The sequence below is a fragment of the Canis lupus genome, chromosome 7 (assembly GCF_003254725.2).
Source record: "Canis lupus dingo isolate Sandy chromosome 7, ASM325472v2, whole genome shotgun sequence".
Classification (NCBI taxonomy): Eukaryota; Metazoa; Chordata; class Mammalia; order Carnivora; family Canidae; genus Canis; species Canis lupus.
In genome coordinates, this window is record NC_064249.1 from 77173990 (window position 1) to 77191994 (window position 18005).

Consider the following 18005-nt stretch of genomic DNA (forward strand, 5'->3'; position numbering starts at 1 on the left):
TTTTTAAGTACATCAGACAAAAATAACTTGAAGAGGGAAGGATTGTGGTCTCAAGAAATGAAAGACGAATAAAATGAATAAGGGTCTAGAGTTGTGGCAACATGGTGCTGTTTTAATGTGATAGTGTTGAACAGAATTATAAAAAAAAAAAAAAAAAAAAAAAGAGGGATCTCTGGGTGGCTCAGCGGTTTAGCACCTGCCTTTGGCCCAGGGCGCGATCCTGGAGTCCCGGGATTGAGTCCCACATCGGGCTCCTGGCATGGAGCCTGCTTCTCCCTCCTCTGTGTCTCTGCCTCTCTCTCTCTCTCTCTCTCTCTCTCTCTCTCATGAATAAATAAATAAATCTTTAAAAAAATGAATATGTGAAGGGGCACCTGGGTGGCTCAGTTGGTTGAGCATCTGCCTTCAGTTCAGGCCATGGTCTCAGGGTCCTGGGATGGAGTCTCAAATGGGCTCCCTGCTGGGTGGGGAGCCTGCTTGTCCCTCTCCCTCTGCCCTTCCTGCCTGCTCATGCTTGCTCTCTCACAAATAAACTCTTAAAAAAAAAAAAGAATATGTGAAGCAGAACATGTTTGACATATGTAAAAATTAATAAGCTTGTGGTTTTTAAAAAGGAACTGGGAGATAATATCTAAAGAAGGGAATGGTGTGCTCCAAAGAACAGACTCCTGGTGACACGTTAAATGACTGCCCTCTTTAAAGACATGATCTCATAGCCTAATATAGCTTGTATATCAACATCATATTGGAAATGACATTGACTCACTCTTTAGGGGAAAAGTATATGGTATCTTTCGCCCGATGACATCAACATTAAAACACATACTGTTGTGTCAGGTTGACATTGTTTATCGGATTTTGTATAGATTTGAATTAAACTGAGAAAGGTTCTTGGTTTTGTTAGGATTTAGAATGGATTTAGCTGGAAATCTTTGAATTTACTGACCATTCATGTCTTCAAATGTTTGCTTCAGCTGCCATTATGTTGAGTAGGCATTTGTCTTGCTCACTGACCCCATTCACTTATTTATTCTGGAATGTACATTGGAGAACTCACAGGCTCAAGAAGGATGCATGCACTTTACGGCCGTTCCGTACTCCGTGTCCACTTGTCCAAGGCTGTCCCATCTTCCATGACAGTATCTTCTCTAGGAGACACACCCAGAGTCCTCCTGTGGGAATAAGTGTGTAATTCCCTTATCTCCATATTGAATTCTATTTGCATCTCTTGTTTGGCACTTTGTTACAGTCCACACGGCTTCATGGGTGCTTTGATGCATGCCAGCACCCCCATGGGTCCATCCTGATGACCTGAACTTTGTTTCCTGTGCTGGACTTAGTGCTATTGGTGCTAGAAGCAAAAGAGTCTGGTGGGAGCCACTGTGGCCATGGCTTAATGGCCAGAATGATGTGGTTCTGTTTTAACTTTCAGATGGAGCATTCTTTCTAGCTCAGGGTGGCTGGATTTTAAAGGTGTGCAGAGGTGGGGTGGAGATAAGACTGAAGCCCCAGTTAAAAGGCTGCAGATCCTGGAGGCATCCAGAAGTCCGAGCTAGAGCAGTGTAGTAGGAATGGGGAGGGAATGGTGTCAGAGAAGTGGTCAGATGACAGGTCTGTAGGGTGGGTCATGGGGAGGAACTCCCAGAGAACTCTCTCCTCCAGAGCATGAGCTGTATAATAGTAGGCTTGACCTGCCCTCGCAGAGTGCCACAGACTGAGCGGATGAAACAACAGCCATTGATTTGCTCACGGTTCTGGAGGCTGGAAGTACAAGCGTGAGGCCCAGCAGGATTGGTTTCCCTGAGACCTCTTCTCCTGGCTTGCAGACAGCCACCTTCTTCCAGGTCCTCACATGGCCTTTCCTCTGTACACCTGTGCCCAGGGGAGGAGGGACACATCAGGTTAGGATCCCCCATTATAACCCCACTTAACCTGAAGAGCCCCCCTGAGGGCCCTGTCTCCAAATACAGCCACTTTGGGAGTTAGGGCTTCAGCTTATGAATGGGGGACAGGGGAGCACAATTTAGGTTGAGGTTTCAGAGAGAGAGCTATTATCTAAAGGAACAGTTGTGTCCTAGCTTCAGCTCATTGCTGCCTTGCAAGTATGCAAGCCCAGTGTTGCCCTTCTGAATTTCCAGAACAAGATGGAAATGCCCATTTTTGGGGTCAAGAGCCAGCCTTCAGCGCAGGTCATGATCCTGCTCATCCTAGGATAGAGTCCCAGCCGGCTTCCTGCTCAGCGGGACTCTCACACTCACTCTCAAATAAATAAAGGAAATCTTTACTAAAAAAAAAAGGAAATGCCGATTTTCATCTGACACCAACTTATTTTTAAAGCATTGGCTCAAATTACTAAAACACACTCTCTGTGCCCGATGCAGTCCACAGGCCACCGGTGTTATTTCTAATCTCTATCCCCAGTGACACAGACCTCTCTGGGCTCCAGGGGCAGCCTGTAGAAGCACAGTTGACAAAACTGGGTGTAGGATCAAAATATTTCATCTCACAGCAGGCAAAGCTACATTCACCATTCTTTGAGTGAATTTGTCTACCACTGAGCTCACAGGGTTATAATATAGCAGATGTCCTTGACTTCCACGACTTCTATGGACTGTGATCTGAATTCCCTGAATGTGAATTCACCACATTCCTACTGGGGAAGCACCGTCATCTACCACCTATTCATTTGATACTATTATTTTCCCAGATTATTATTCAATTTTAAAATTTTCAATTGTGGGTTGGAATAAACTAAAAAATGTTTTTTACTTTATTCAACTATTTGTAAATAATTTTACACTTGGGTTAGTGGATGTGAACAGGGCTAAGGGAAGTCCTTCCCACCCTGCACTTGCCTCCCTGCCTCATCTCTCTTCTCATTCCACTATGCCTCAAGCCCTGGTGGTCTGGCCCTATTTTCCTTCTATCCTCAAGGACCTGTGCTGCTCTGTCCTCGTGTCCCACTGGTGGTTTAGTTTGGGTACTTTATCCTTTTCCTCTCCTGTCCCATGTCCCTCTCTGCTTTATTTCCTAGCTGTGTCCTGTCCTTTGCAGCTCACTCTGCGCTCTTTGCCAGCTCCTCCTTCCTAGCAGGTCATGGCTAAGCTTCAAGGAGGCTCTTGCCTGGGTGGTGCAGACTAAACCTGGGGTGGTAGGTCGGGCCAGTGGTTATGCGCTTAGGTCACTGTAGCTCACAAAAACTCCACTGCATCGTTGCCCTACTTCATCCCAACCTTCCCTGAGAAGGGAGGAGAGCGGGAATCCCACAGCACGTGCACCAGCACTGCATTAGTGAGCAGCAGCTCCATCCTGTTGGGGTGAAGGGCTTTCTTACTATCCTAGGAAGGTTTAAGGAGACTAATCTCTAGGGGCCATGGGTGATCCTAGTGTGGTGGGATTCCCCCCCCCTACTAGGGTCAGGACGTGGACAGTAACATCAGTGCAAGTGTTGACTGGAAAAATAAAGTGTTGGTTGACTAGAAAAACAAAAAACAAAAACTATTTCCTGTTGTATTTTTGTGTGATTGATACTTCCCTGCCAGGAATACATCTTTCAAGACGGAAGCAATCTCTTTGGGACATTTGCTGTTTTTCTTTTGCATTTGGCTGTTAGTATAAACCAGAATGACCTCAGTCTGTGTCTGTAGATGCTGCAAGAGGAAGTGCTTGGTGCACTGACAAAACATGGAATGTTCTTCCCTGTGGGGTTTTCATCGCTTGTTTTTTTTTCAAATAAATGTCTTTTTTCTTCTTCTTCTTAATTCGTGGTAATGTATACAGTGGCCAAGACAGCAGTTTTTGAGTTGTGCGGTTCGCTCCATCTGTGTGGACAAGTGGGTCACATCCTCATCAACTCGCTACCTTCATTTTGCCCCCGCCTCCTATAGCACCGTGGCTCTTAAAGTCAGTGGGAGTCCCAGATACTCTGGCCGTGGCTTCACATTCCTGAAGTCACAAAAGTGTCATGCTTCCTTACAGCCTTGGAAGGGGAGGCTGTCCCACTGTGGCATTTTAGTCACAAGTTCTGTGTCATTTTATTGTATTATCTATTACCTACAGTCTTACAGGCCTGATGCTGCCATTGTTTATGCGAAGCTGCATTTCATCCCCAGAATTCAAGCTGCTCTTTGACCCGTCAAAACACTGGAAGGTCAGAACACTCGGTCAAAGCTGTTTCCTTTGACTTGGGTCTTAGTTAGTTCTGGCCGTGATAATACCACAGACGGAGTGGCTCAAGCCACAGAAATTTATTTTCTCACACTTTACAGAGACTGGAAAGGCCAGGATGGAGGTCCAGCAGGATTCATTGTCTGTTGAAGGCTGTTGCTGGCTTGCAGATGGCCAGCTTCTCATGTGTCCTCTCATAGCAGGAGGTCTGCCTTCCTCTTCTTATCAGGACACCAACCCTATTGGATTAGGGCTCCACCCTTATGGACTCATTTAACCTTAATTACCTCCTACAGACCCTATCTCCAAATAGTCACACTGGGGATCATGGCTTCAACATCCAACTTTTGATGGGACACGGTTTGGTCCATAACAACTTGCAAACCCACTCGTGTTCATATGGATGATTAGTACTGGCCCTGAAAATGACTCAAACTGAATGTCATCTACCGTGGCTAAGTGTGTCGGTAGAACATATAACTGTTTTTATGAGTCCTCTCACAACGTGAGGATATACTTATGATCCACTAGAAGATGCGTACTGGTGAAGAACAAAGCATTGGAATCAGACAGACTTTGTTTGAAATTCCAGGATACCCATTTACCAACTCTGCAACCTTAGATTGGGGCTTCAGTCTCCTTATCAATAGTAATCCTGAGGCCACATGCTTACTAAGAAGATTAAGTGAAATTAATTGAAAAAGTTATATGTAAACTTACTTGATGTAGAGCATAGCACATGGTGAACACTCCATAAATTGGCACAGTCTGAACTCTATACGCAGCTGAGCCATTTCTCTCTGTGACACCCATACTCTAAATTGTAAACTAAATGGTAACGTGATATCACCCAACCTAAAAAAGTTAATCCCATTCCAGGCTCACGCAGTTACCCTCGGATGGAGCCAGGATTCAAACCCAGGCAGTCTGGCTTTGCTGCACCAACCTGGCAAATGGCCAGCTGGAAACAGTTGCAGTGGTCCAGTCAAGAGACGTGAAGAGGTGAATGCAGGCCGATGTAGTAATGACAAAGAAGAAAGGCAGAATGGAGTCCACTGGATCTGGTGACTGAGAGAATGGTGCAAAGTAGGGGGAAAAGGAGTCTCAATGAACTCTTAGTTTTCTCTCTTGGGCAAGAAGGCAATAACATCCCCACAATGAGGGATTTAGAAGAAGAAGGGCAGGTGGAGTAAAAGAACAAGGAGTTCCATTTTGGCTGTGTTGAAGGTGAGCCACCCATGAGAAGCCTTTGGGCATCGTCAGGGAAACAGATGGGCACTTACTGAGGGTCTGGAAACCACAGCGCATACTGAGCTGGAGATAGACACGCAGGATTAACCCGCTGGCAACAGGCCCTGGAGGAGGGGACAGGCCACCCCAGGAGAATGTGCTCAGTAAGAAGAGGGCCCAGGACAGAAGAACACAGAGCCCCCATCTCTCAGAAGAGTGCTGCAGAAGGAAAGGTGTAAAGAACAACAAAGACCGCTGGGAGAAGCCAAGAAAGAAGGAGTTTCGCAAAGAGGGAAAGAGCCAGGAGTTTCAGCTGGGAGTTCCAGGATAAGGACGGTGTTTGCCAGTTTGTGCAAAGGTGGCACCGGAGGCTGAAGAGCACTGGACATGGGAATCGTGAAGCTGTCACAGAACCCATTCTGGGGAGGCCAGAAGAGAGGAGACCACACCTTTCAGAGTGGCTCTTAAAGAAACAGTTGGGAAGGATCCAAATGAAACAGCAGAAAGTATACAGGTGGTTGATTCCTGCAGGTGAAGAGAAAGAGGACAAGAGAGGAATTACCAGATCTTTCCACTCACAAGGGTTCCTGAGAGTGCACTGGCTGGCTTGGCACTGGCCATGAGTCTGCCGTCCAGCGTCCAGGTGTGTGGGCCAGCCTCCCTACCCTCTACCTCCATAACTGTCCTCTGACACAGTGTCCTCTGACACACTGTCAGACATGGGTGCAATTTATAGTGAATCTTCACTAGCAAGCAGATGGTTCAATTGAGTTGATACCAAGAGATCAAGCAAATTCTCTAGCGAGTTCAGTCTATGAAAAGTTTCCAAGCAGGGACGCACGGGTAGCTCAGTGGTTGAGCGTCTGCCTTTGGCTCAGGTCGTGATCCTGGGTCCCGGGATCGAGTTCTGAATCCAGCTTCCCACAGGGAGCCTGCTTCTCCCTCTGCCTGTGTCTCTGCCTCTCTCTCTCTCTCTCTCTCTCTCTCTCTCTCTATCATGAATAAATAAATAAAATCTTTTTTAAAAAGAAAAGTTTCCAAGCATAAGCATCTTCAAAAGTAAGACCAAACTATTAGGACCTAAAATCCACTCTTGACCTTGAAAGATAACAGGAAGATTGTCAAAACCCCACGACATAAAGCAATTAGAATAAACAAAGAACCCTGAATGATTGTTCTTTACCCCACAGCAGCCAGAATACTTTACTGCATGTCTCAATTTATTAATACTTAGTTACTTTGTTTAGTTGGTTTCAAACCGAGACAAACTCTTTAACTGAAAAAGAATCAGATTGTCAGTTAAAGCAGTGACTCTAATTGTGTTTGGGGATCTGGTGAAAACTGCCCCCTAGTGTTTTAAAATCCCCTTACTGAGGATGAGCAGGTAAAGCGCAGAGGAATTTTAAGGCAGTTAAATGACTCTGTATGATAGTGTAATGGTGGCTGCACATCCTTATCCATTTGTCCAAGCCCATGGACTGTACAACACCAGGGGTAAGCCCTAATACGAACTATGGACTTTGGGGAGTAAAGACGCATCATTGTTGGCTCATCAGCTGTAACATGTGTGGCTGCGTTGGTAACAGAGTGCGGAATGCTGGTAGTGGGGGTGCTGCGGGGTAGGTAGTGGGTACATGGGAAATCTCTGTGCTCTCCAGTCAACTTTGCTGTCAATCTAAAACTGTTCTAAAAAATTAAATCTTTTTTTTAATTCCCATAATAGAAAAAGAGAGAGATTCTTACCCCTGAATTAGGATCCCAAGAGGAGGAGCTCAGGTCCAAATCAGGAAAGATAGTGTCCTGTTATTGAAAACTGTGGTTTATGAATTAGAAAGGACCACTTGAAGATATTTCCCTCTGCAGTACTAGGGGGTAACTTTTTCCCTACTAAGAAGGATGTTGGACTCACATTGCAGTCCAGCACCTCCCAGGGCCAGGGAGCGGCTTGTATGCCCTCTACCTCCAGGCCGCTCTGCATCTGCTCTGTAGGGCTGCCTGGTCTCTGTGTCTTGCTCAGAAGCAGCCGTAGCATCATGACACTGCTGCTGTCAAAGGTGCCACACCTGATGCCACCAAAGCGAGACAGGATGTTGCCCTCCTCCCCCCATCAACCCTGCCCCCAGAAGGGCAAGTGACAGTGCAAGCATCCCACCAGCTCCTCTTTTTTTTTTTCTAAGATTTATTTATTTATTTATTCAGAGAGAGAGAGGCAGGGACACAGGCAGAGGGAGAAGTAGGCTCCATGCAGGGAGCCCGACACGGGACTCAATCCTGGGTCTCCGGGGTCACACCCCGGGCTGCAGGCCGCGCTAAACTGCTGCGCCACCGGGGCTGCCCCTCTATAATTCTAGCAGAAGAGACCTAGAGAAGACCTGCGTCCCTATAACTTGGATTGGCATTCACTCAGTGTATTTTTTTTCTACAGCTGAAAAGCGAGTTTTCTCTCCCAGGAAATGAAATATGACCTAAAAGTCTCCCAGGAAAAACTCAGGAAGAGGATATTTGGCATAAGAGGAAAACAAAAGCAATTCTACCCCTACCCTGAGCTACAAGGGAAAAGGCTGCTTTATTCATTGAATCACATCTACTTCTCACCAACCATAAATGTTTCTTTGAGAGCCTACTATGTGGCAGGTGTTTCTCTGGGTAATACGGAGACTCCAAGGGGTAGAAGGAGACCGTCTCAGCCTAGGAGAAATTCACAGTGTGGTCAAAGAAAAGGGCATAAGTCTACAAAAGAAACAGCAGTGTGAGTGTGCGTGTGCGTGTGCTATGTGGTGAATGGCCACAGCAAGGGTTCATAATACCATAATTAGGGTTCACACAGAAGTCTAGCAAGATGATGGGCATCCCCCTTCCTTAGGATGTGTTATTAGTGAGAGCACAAGGAAGGTAGGAACTTAATTGCTTAGAGGGTGTCATGTGTTTGCACATAAATGCGTAATGCTACTCTAGATCCTGGATGCAGACCACCTGCAGAAGCATCCTGCAACCTGCTTGGAGTTCACACTTGGCAACTCGGTTTCCCTGTTCGTCATAGAGCCACAGAAAGAGCCCAGAAGTACTCACAGTACAGCCCCCAGGATGTAGCAGAGACCTGGGGTGCTTACCAGACAGGACTGATGGTTTGAGAACATAAAGAAAGTTTACGTGGCAGGATATAGCAGTGTGGGATGGGAAGAAGATTGTTCCTTTTATGTCCAACCATCAAGTGCTTCATAAGTCAATACTAGAAGCTGCATTTTATGAATTATGCCATCATGGGAGACTGTAAAGAGGCATGAAGAAAACAAAAGTTTATCTTTTTTTAAAAGAAGTATATTCATCATGAAACTTAGGAGCTGTCAGTTGACCGCCAAAAACTGTCCACATTAAAACAATGGACACTGTTTATTTCTCACAGTTATAAGGGCAGCATCAGATTTTTTTTTTTAAGTTTTGATTAAAGTGGTTTTAAAACATGGAGGTGAGGGGAATAGCTTACCCAGGATCCAGGCATCAGCAATTCTTACCTCACAGCAGTGGGTGAGGAATTTTTGATGGTATAATTCTAATGAATTGTTGTTTTACAGTTTGAAAGAACATCATTGTAAAAATAAATGGCAAGCCACAGTATGGAACCTTTAACTTAATTTCAGAGAAGCGACTGTGTTTTGCAGAAGCTTCTAGGAGCAACAGGAGAGTACAGTTTTGCATCTCCACACATGCTCCAACTGGAAGGCCAGGCCCTGAATTTCTGATTCTTCTTTCCCCACAAGTGCCTTCTCAGTAAGAAGCATCAGGTCAAGTCAGGATCATCAGATGAACTTAGACCCAGATTGCATTTCTTCTTTAGAGGAAAGACCATTAAGCAGAGGTAGGCCAGCTACCAGGATCTGTAGACACAAAAGTCACCACTTGGAATGAGCAGAGCAAGACCCAGAAAGTGAATGAGGGCCCACGAGATGGAGCAGGACAGAATGGGAAGGTGGGTGCTGATGCCCAGGAGTGCTGGGTCCTCACCTTACCTGAGCCCCCAGGGGCTGGTCAGCCTCAGAGGCCAATGTAGACAGACCAGAAGCCCACAGCTCCCCAAGAAGGAAACCTAGAACAAGACCAAAGCCAGCTTCTCAAAAAAGGGGTATGAGTTGCAAATCAATCAGCTGTTTGAGGGCAGAGCAAATGGTCTGCTCAAAAGACTGTCAGCTCTGTGTCCTGGGCTATTCGTTGCTAATTCAGTCACGGTTCGTGGCACCTCCTACATGCCCAGTTATGTTACATACAAGGTCATCCTCGGCGACTCGTAGCCTTGTGGGGAGACCAGGGTCTTAAGCACCCATATGACACAGCACAACCCAGCACCCACAGATCACGAAGGACAGAGGGACAAGGCAGCACAAGGAGCTTCCAGGGGGACATCACCCAAGTCCGACTTCCAGACAGCTTTCTCCCTAAAGAGCAAAAACCCACTTGTGAAATATAGTTCTGTTTATAATGTTAAGAGTCGTTTGTTTTTTTACCCCCATTTGGAGCAGTTTGTTGGAATACGGACTATTAAGGTTCCTCCTAGAACAAATGAAAAACAAAAAACAGCACTTTTTCCCTAGTGGCCTTAAAGTCTGCATCCGCTGCAAATTCCAAAGTCCAGTTCAGATAGGCTGTAATTGACTTATGTGACCTTCCTGTAACATGAGGGAATGTCCTTCTTTTTACGGTTATTAGGAGTTTCTGTTGTACGAAGAAATTCAAAGTGTTAAATAGAGCCAATCAGTCGCGGTGAGGGGAAGAGAGCCATCTACTGATAATTACTTTCCTTCCTGGGCCATAAGGGACAGTTACATAATTCTTTATCTATGAAATTCTTTTAAGTGGCACTTTATTTTAGAATGATTTTTTAATGTAGCAGCATGCTGAACATCAACTCTTTCTAAGTGCTGCATAGAACAAAAAAGCAGGCAGAGGCAGTTGGTCTGATACCCTCTGCTGTGCCTAATGGAGGGAGAGTGCTTATTTAATATTCAGATCCACTTCCCACTTCTGATCTAATGGCATTTTCTCAGAAGAAACCTCTCCCGTGTGGGCTTAGGTACGATAATCAGCTCGTAACAGGATGCAGTGGGACAGATCAGTGACCGAGCACGGATACAGACGCGGGATCTCTGTGGTCACCTGTGGATGGAGGGGAGGGGGGGTGATCTGGTGTCAGCGAGCCACCAAGGTGGACACGGAGAGGCGTGCTTCCCCGAACACTGCCGCCCCCCAAGCTTTTTGTTTGTTTTTTTTTCTTCAAAGATTTTATTTATTTATTCATGAAAGACACACAGAATGAGAGAGAGACAGAGACACAGGCAGAGGGAGAAGCAGGCTCCATGCAGGGAGCCCGACAATGTGGGACTCGATCCCGGGTCTCCAGGATCAGGCCCTGGGCTGAAGGCAGCGCTAAACCGCTGAGCCACCCTGGCTGCCCCCCCCCTCAAGTTTTGTTTCTGCCTCACCCTCTCCCTTGACCTAAACTTCCAAAGTGCAGGTGTCCTGATTTAAATCAAGTATAGCTGAACGTTCACTTAGGAAAATAGAAGGTGGATTTCAAAAATCCTGTTATGCAAGCCAACAAAAAAAAAAAAAAGAAAAAAAACAGCATAGCTGTTCTTCAAGAGAACCTGAACACTGGGGACTGCAGTGGGTCACAGGCTGGGTCACACAGTGTATCTGTAGTTACTTTTTTTTTTTTTTTTTTTTTTTTGGACTATTACAGGTTTTCACCATACAAAGCAATTTAATGTGCCAAAGAGAACCAGTGGGACACCAAGGGGGACGACACACCAGAGTTCCAGCAGAACTCCCAGTAGGGGCCCAGGAATACTGTGGGTCGGGGTATCAGGGCAAAGGGAGGGGGTGGCCGGTGACCGAGTGGTGACGCCAGTTTCCCCCGCATGAATCCACCCCTGTCCTGCTGACCCACAGATGCCGAGGGCTGGCTCCATGCCTGGCCACCCACCAGCGCCCTCCTCAGTCCCTGGAACCAGCCTGGTGGCCTGTGGTGGGGTCTTCAGGCTCCCCTCTTGCGTTTCTGTCTCTTCTTTCTGGAGATCGGTCTTTTTTTTTTTTTTTTTTTAAGATTTTATTTATTTATTCATGAGACACAGGCAGAGGGAGAAGCAGGCTCCATGCAGGGAGCCCGATGTGGGACTGGATCCCGGGTCTCCAGGATCATGCCCTGGGCTGAAGGCAGGAGCCCAACTGCTGAGCCAGCCAGGGATCCCCAGAGATCAGTCTTTCCTCTGAGTTTCTCCCTACAGCATCTGGCTCTTACGTGGGGCCTTTCGGTCATTCCAACCAAGTTATTAAATGAGGTAAAGATTTAAGCCCATTACCAAAAACAAGATTTTATTAGTAGAGACTTGTAGTTCAGTTGGGGGCCAAAAGATGGTGCAAGGACGTTTGTCACTTGTGCTGTAGAGTTTCCAACCCAAAAGTTGGAAATGCCCGGCTTCCCGCCCCGGGCCCTATCCTGGCCCCAGCTCCCCTGGAGGCAAGGCCCCCTCAGGATCCCAGCTGGGGGCGGACAGACTTGCCCACGACACCTCTTAGAGACCCCATTCCCTGCAATGTTCACGGAGTGACGTGTCCCCCGCACCTCCCTGCGGCCCCCTCCCCGGCGGGGGTGACAGAGAGAGGGAAAGGCCTCCCCGCCAGGTTGCTGGGGGGACCCTCTCTGAGGGTCCCGGCCTCCTGCGACACACTGTGAGACACCCGTCTGTGGCAGCCCTTCCCGCCAACCCCAAGCCTCCACAGGCCACCTGTAGCTGGCACGCTGGGGAGAGAAAGACCACCCAGATGGGAGCAAGCAGGGCCTATTCGTTCAGAGCTGGTGGTAGTGGGAGCCTTAGGCACCATCCCTTCATCTGGCTCGAGGGCAGGCGGAGGACCCAGAAAGCTCCTTGGTGGGAAAAAAGGAAAGGCCTCAGGTATAACCCCAGCGGAGGCTGCTGGTGAAGGCAAGCTACAGGTGGGCTGACTAGAAATTGGGCATCCTGTCTGAGAGAGCACATATTACTATTCTCCAGGTGGTCCAGAGTTGGAGGTGTTGCAGGTGGGGGGCAAAAATTAAGGAAGCTCTCAGTTATTCATCGAGTCCTGGCCATTTGGGGCCAGCTGCTACAGGGTTATTGTTTGCCTTCTTGGACAGGGTGCTTGAGTTCATCCTGGCTTCACCTCCCCGGCTGGTTACTGCCGAGAGTGGGTTGGTCTCCTGGGCTGGGTGCTGCAGGCTGTGGGTCAGAGTTTGATCTTTGCATACGGCAGCGCTGTTGTCCTTTTGTATTTTCTGTCTTCTGGACGTTTCCATAGAGAGAGCAGCTGTGTGAGCTAGCGGAGAGCCCCTGCTGTGTAGACCTGTCTGGAAATCTGCCCCTCCTTCCCCTGGAAGGTTACTTAGCACCTCTGAGTTTCCTTTCCTTAAGTGTAAGATGAAGACAGGAGTACTTTCCAGAAGGATCATTTTGAAAATTGAGGTGAAGCACCAGGACAGAGCAGAGTGTGGTGACTATACCTTCCTGCCCCCATTCCCATCATCCTTCCATTCACGCTGTGGTATAAGTGCAAGGTCTGATATGTTGCCCTTCCTAGGAACATCTACACCTTACCAGGGGCAAAGCCCAAGTTTGATCTAAAGGAACAGCCCAGAATCATGGGATTTTCTGAGGGCACTTCAAGTGCCAGCAGCTAAACAGAATCACAAGTAGTGATGCTAGGATTTTAGCTTCTCCCGCCCTCCCACTTCTCTTTCCAGAGATCTGTGCATGAGGCTTCTCTACTGTACTCCATCATTGCTGCCAGTTAAAGGACAACTAAGGAGTACAGGGGTTGCTGAACGAGCGCGGGGTTGTGCTTTTAAATAACTTGGTCAGAAAGCTTTCATTGAGTGTTTCATTGGTATTTGTTTGGTACAAACAAATCCCAGGCCAATTTGGTTGGCCTGAAGGAGATAAAAGACAGGACCAGGTAACTACTATATGGAGAACAGCATCTCAGGAAAGGGAGAGGCAAGTGCAAAGGTCCTGAGGGTTGGTGAGCCTAGTGTGTTCAAGGAATAAGCCTGGCCAGTGAGCATATAAGGCACTAAAAAGCCAGTGGAGGCTTGGGGTAGGATGGTAGCAATGGAGTGATGAGCAGTGGTGAGTTTCTAGCTAGATTTTGAAGGCAGATTAACAGTTTGCCAATGAATTGGATGTGGGTGGGAGAGAAGGGGTGGGTGGACTCCAGGAGGAGCGTTATGGCTGGGGGAGGGGTGGGGCTACAAGTCATTGAGTGTCTCCCACAGGTACTTTAAATTCTCAAAACGGGTGCCTGGGTGGCCCAGTCAGTTAGTTAACCATCTGCCTTCAGGTCCAGTCATGATCTGAGAGTCCTGGGACCCAGCCCCACATCCAGCCCCATATGGAGCTCCCAGCTCAGCAGGAAGTCTGCCTCTCCCTCTGCCCCTCCCACTCCTCGTGCTCTCTCTCTCTCACCCTCTCTCTCTCTCTCTCTCTCAAACAAATAAATAATTTTTTTTAAATTTTCAAAACAGAACACTGTGACCAAATATGCCAGGAGAGGAGCCATAGACCCCACAGAAACACATGAGTGTGGTTGTGTTCCAATAAAAGTTTATTTATAAACACTTAAATTTGAATTTCATAGAATTTTTAAGTGTCATGAAATATTATTTTTCTTTTGATTTTTCTGCAACCATTTAAACTCTTTTTAGTTCATGAATCATGTACAAACAAGTGGCAAATTGAAGTTTGCTGAGCCCTGATCTAGAGCCTAAAATCTCACCCTTGGTTGGTGGTACAATTTGTAAAATTGTACAATTACTTCAAAGAATTCGTGGGTAATTTTTTGTGAAGTAAAAAATATACCTATCCTAAGGTTCAATAATACCACTCCTAGGAATTTACCCAAGAAAAATGAAAGCATGTGTTTACTTAAAGTTTTGTACAGAATGTTTATATCAACTTTATTCAAGATGTCAAAAATGGAGGTGTCTCAGGGGCTCAGTTGGTTCAGCGTCTGACTCTCCATCTCAGCTCAGGTCTTGATCTCAGGGTTGTGAATTCAAGCCCTACATTGGGGTCCACACTGGGCGTTGAACCTACTTAAAAAAGGAAAAGAAAAAAAAAAAAGCCAAAAACAGAAAACAACCCAAATCTTCACCAAAAGAATGAATAAACAAATCATGTACATTCCTGCAATGAAATATTCAACAAAAGACAGGCTATTAATAGAAAGCATAACAATACAGATGATTTTTTTAAATATCACGTATGTATACAGAAGAGTGTGTACTGAAGTAGAATATCTACCTATGGCTATTTGTATGTAATCCAATAACAGGTAAAACCAACCTATGATGCTAGAAATCAGAATAGTGGTTTGGAGGGGGGCATGAGGCACCCTTCTGGGGTCATGGAAATATTCTGTATTTTGTTTACAGTGGTAATTATAGAGGCACAAACATGTGTCGAAACTTATCAAACTAGACACTTAAGATCTATGTGTTTCACTGTAAAATGTACTTCTTTAAAACATGAAGCCCTGGGCAGCCCCGATGGCCCAGCGATTTGGCGCCACCTTCAGCCCCAGGGTATGATCCTGGAGACCCGGGATCGAGTCCCATGTCAGGCTCCCTGCATGGAGCCTGCTTCTCCCTCTGCCTGTGTCTCTGCCTCTCTGTGTGTGTGTCTGTCATGAATAAAGAAATAAAATCTTTAAAAAACAAAACAAAACATGAAGCCCTTAAAAGTAGTACCTGGTATGTACGTAGTAAAAGGTCAATAAATGTCTGCTATTTTAAAAAGGGTTTTTTTGGGCAGCCCCCGTGGCGCAGCGGTTTAGCGCCGCCTTCAGCCCAGGGCGTGATCCTGGAGACCCGGGGTCGAGTCCCACGTCAGGCTCCCTGCATGGAGCCTGCTCCTCTCTCTGCCTCTCTCTCTCTCTCTCTCTCTCTCTGAATAAATAAATAAAAAATCTTAAAAAAAAAAACTTAAAAAAATAAATAAATAAAAAGAGTTTTTTTTTAATAAGGACAGATACGTTAAAATTCAATAAGGATGAATCTAATTATATAATGAGACCATAAGATATGGCTTACTGCATCCTAAACGTAATATGTTTACCACAGAAAGAAGATCCTCACCATGTGTTGGAATGTGTTCTAATGATCCAAGATTAAACCCCAAACTGAAGTGGGAGGGGGCAAGGGTGGTATAGCTACTCTGTCGGTCACATAGTCAGGATTGGAGGAGGAGTTTGGGGTTCAGGCCAGCTGCCTACCTGGACACTCCCCAAGCTCCTACACAATGCCAGACATCACAGGGCTGCAGACCACTAATTATTGGCCACCCTATTCCCTTTGTAGCTCTGTTGTCTTCTCTCAATGCCAGGACCCCAAACTGAAGTCATAGACCCCAAACTGAAAGGCGGAAAGCCTGATGAGAAGCCATTCATTGGGCCAACTGTGTAGAGAGATTGCACAAGTCCTGTTTTAATCCAGACTCTTTCTGTCGCCAGTGACAGAATGCCAGCTCCTGGGAGTCAGGGGCAGAGGGGAGCACGTCAACGGGAAGTCCCTGTGTCCCCAGCCAGCGTCATGCATGCCCCCTATCTTCCAGGCCTCCTTCTGTCATGTTCTGGCTGCTGTTTCACCACCAGGGACCCCACCATCACAGAGCCTCAAGAACCCCACAGAGGGGATCCCTGGGTGGCTCAGTGATTTAGCGCCGCCTTCAGTCCAGGGTGTGATTCTGGAGACCCGGAATCAAGTCCCACGTCGGGCTCCCTGCATAGGGCCTGCTTCTCCCTCTGCCTGTGTCTCTGCCTCTCTCTCTCTCTCTCTCTCTCTCTGTGTGTCTCTCATGAGTAAATAAAATCATAAAAAAAAAAACGCAGAAAGAGATCTGACAGTTTTGGGCAGAACAGCACAAATGAGAGTTTAAAACTGTTTCTTAAAAAAAATAATAAAAAAATTAAAAAATTAAATAAAAAAAATAAAGCTATTTCTAACTGGCATTTGGTTTTGTCCCAAACCTCAGGGTTGCTTTCTTTTAACAAACCAAAGTACCATTAGCGTACAATATACCGATTGCAGGTGTACAACAGAGTGATTCCACGTTTACACATGCGCATCATGAAATGACCACCACGCTGAGTCTAGTTACCACCTGTCACTGGACCAAGTTGCTTTTTAAGATTGATTCCCTTAATATTTTCTAGAATCACTTCTGACCTTAATTTCACCATTAATCTTTGATCAGACACTTACCGAATTCTCCACATTTTTATTTCCTTACAGTGGTGAAATGAACAGAAACACAGATATTTGCTGCATCACTATAAGGAGAGAAAAGTGTTCCTGGATTCCTGTTTTAGTGAGTTTTATGGTACCAATCAGTATTGCAAGCTAAAAACACGCACTTTGAAGGCAAATTGTTTCCTTGGGAGCCTACTGATGAAGGACCGCTTCCTCTCTGGGGAGAAATCGTAAGGTATCACTTAAAGTTCTGAGGGTTTAAACACACTGGTGTTGTGGACCACTTAGCAGATAAAGTCTCATCGAGAAACATCAGAGCTATTGGGAGGGAAAGATCTCTGGTATCACATTTTTGTTTTGTTTTTTTTTTTAAGATTTTATTTATTTATTCATAGAGACACACAGAGAGAGAGAGAGAGAGAGAGAGAGGGAGGGAGAGAGAAAGAGGCAGAGACGCAGGCAGAGAGAGAAGCAGGCTCCATGCAGGGAGCCCGATGTGGGACTCGATCCCGGGTCTCCAGGATCACACCCCGGGATGCAGGCGGCACTAAAACGCTGCACCACCGGGGCTGCCCTGGTATCACATTTTTGATTTGTGATTTGGTCTTTGTATTTCTATGATTTGGTGTTTGGCGGCAGACCAGATATTTAAGCCATTTCTCTAAAATACTGGGAATGACATTCAGAATGTGATGTTTGTGGGATAGAAGCTTGATACATCTATTGGCATCATCTCACACACAGAAATGGAACATCTTTTCCTGAGAGGTTAAAAAGAAAACAATCTTCCCTGCCTAAAGTCAAGTTGTTTTAAGGCTCTTCATAACCCAACGGCATTGTTTACTGCTCCCCACCCCTGCTTTTTATTTTTGTTTTTGTTTTTGTTTTTGAAATACCGCCAGTAACTGACACTTCAGGTGTACTTTACAACTGACTTGCTCTGTCCCTCTGTCCCTCTCTTTTGTACTTCTCCACACTGGCAGTTCCCACTCCTAGAAAACTAGTCCTTTGTTTTTCCCAATCATGAACTCCATCTTATTCTTCACATCTGAGCTCAATTATCACTTCCTTTTCAGAGAGGCCTTCCTTGCTCCCCATTTTAGTCTTTCCCAGGATAACTGTCTCTTTTTTTCACAGAACTTACTGCATTTCACAATTATATTTTCAATTATATATTTGCTTAGTGTTTGACACCAGTGAGCTCCTAGGACCAGGGACACCGTCCTTCACATCTCCTACTGAGTCTCTAGTGTCCTTCATGATGACTGCAGGAATGTTTTTCAATAAATAAATGAATGTCAGAATAAGATCAGAATGGTAGGGATCCCTGGGT

The 18005-nt window shown here is 46.1% G+C and overlaps 1 protein-coding gene across 6 annotated transcripts in view; it reads left to right on the top strand.

Annotated features, from left to right (window-relative positions):
* The window catches only part of GNAL (G protein subunit alpha L), a 142434-nt gene that overhangs the window by 1914 nt on the left and 122515 nt on the right, over positions 1–18005 (top strand). For 2 of the 6 annotated variants that reach the window (XM_025429551.3, XM_025429553.3), the window contains exon 2: positions 16715–16907. The exons of the other annotated variants lie outside the window; for them this stretch is intronic. The gene's annotated coding sequence lies outside the window, so the exon portion shown is untranslated. The remainder of the gene's footprint in view (positions 1–16714; positions 16908–18005) is intronic. 6 annotated transcript variants of the gene reach the window in all.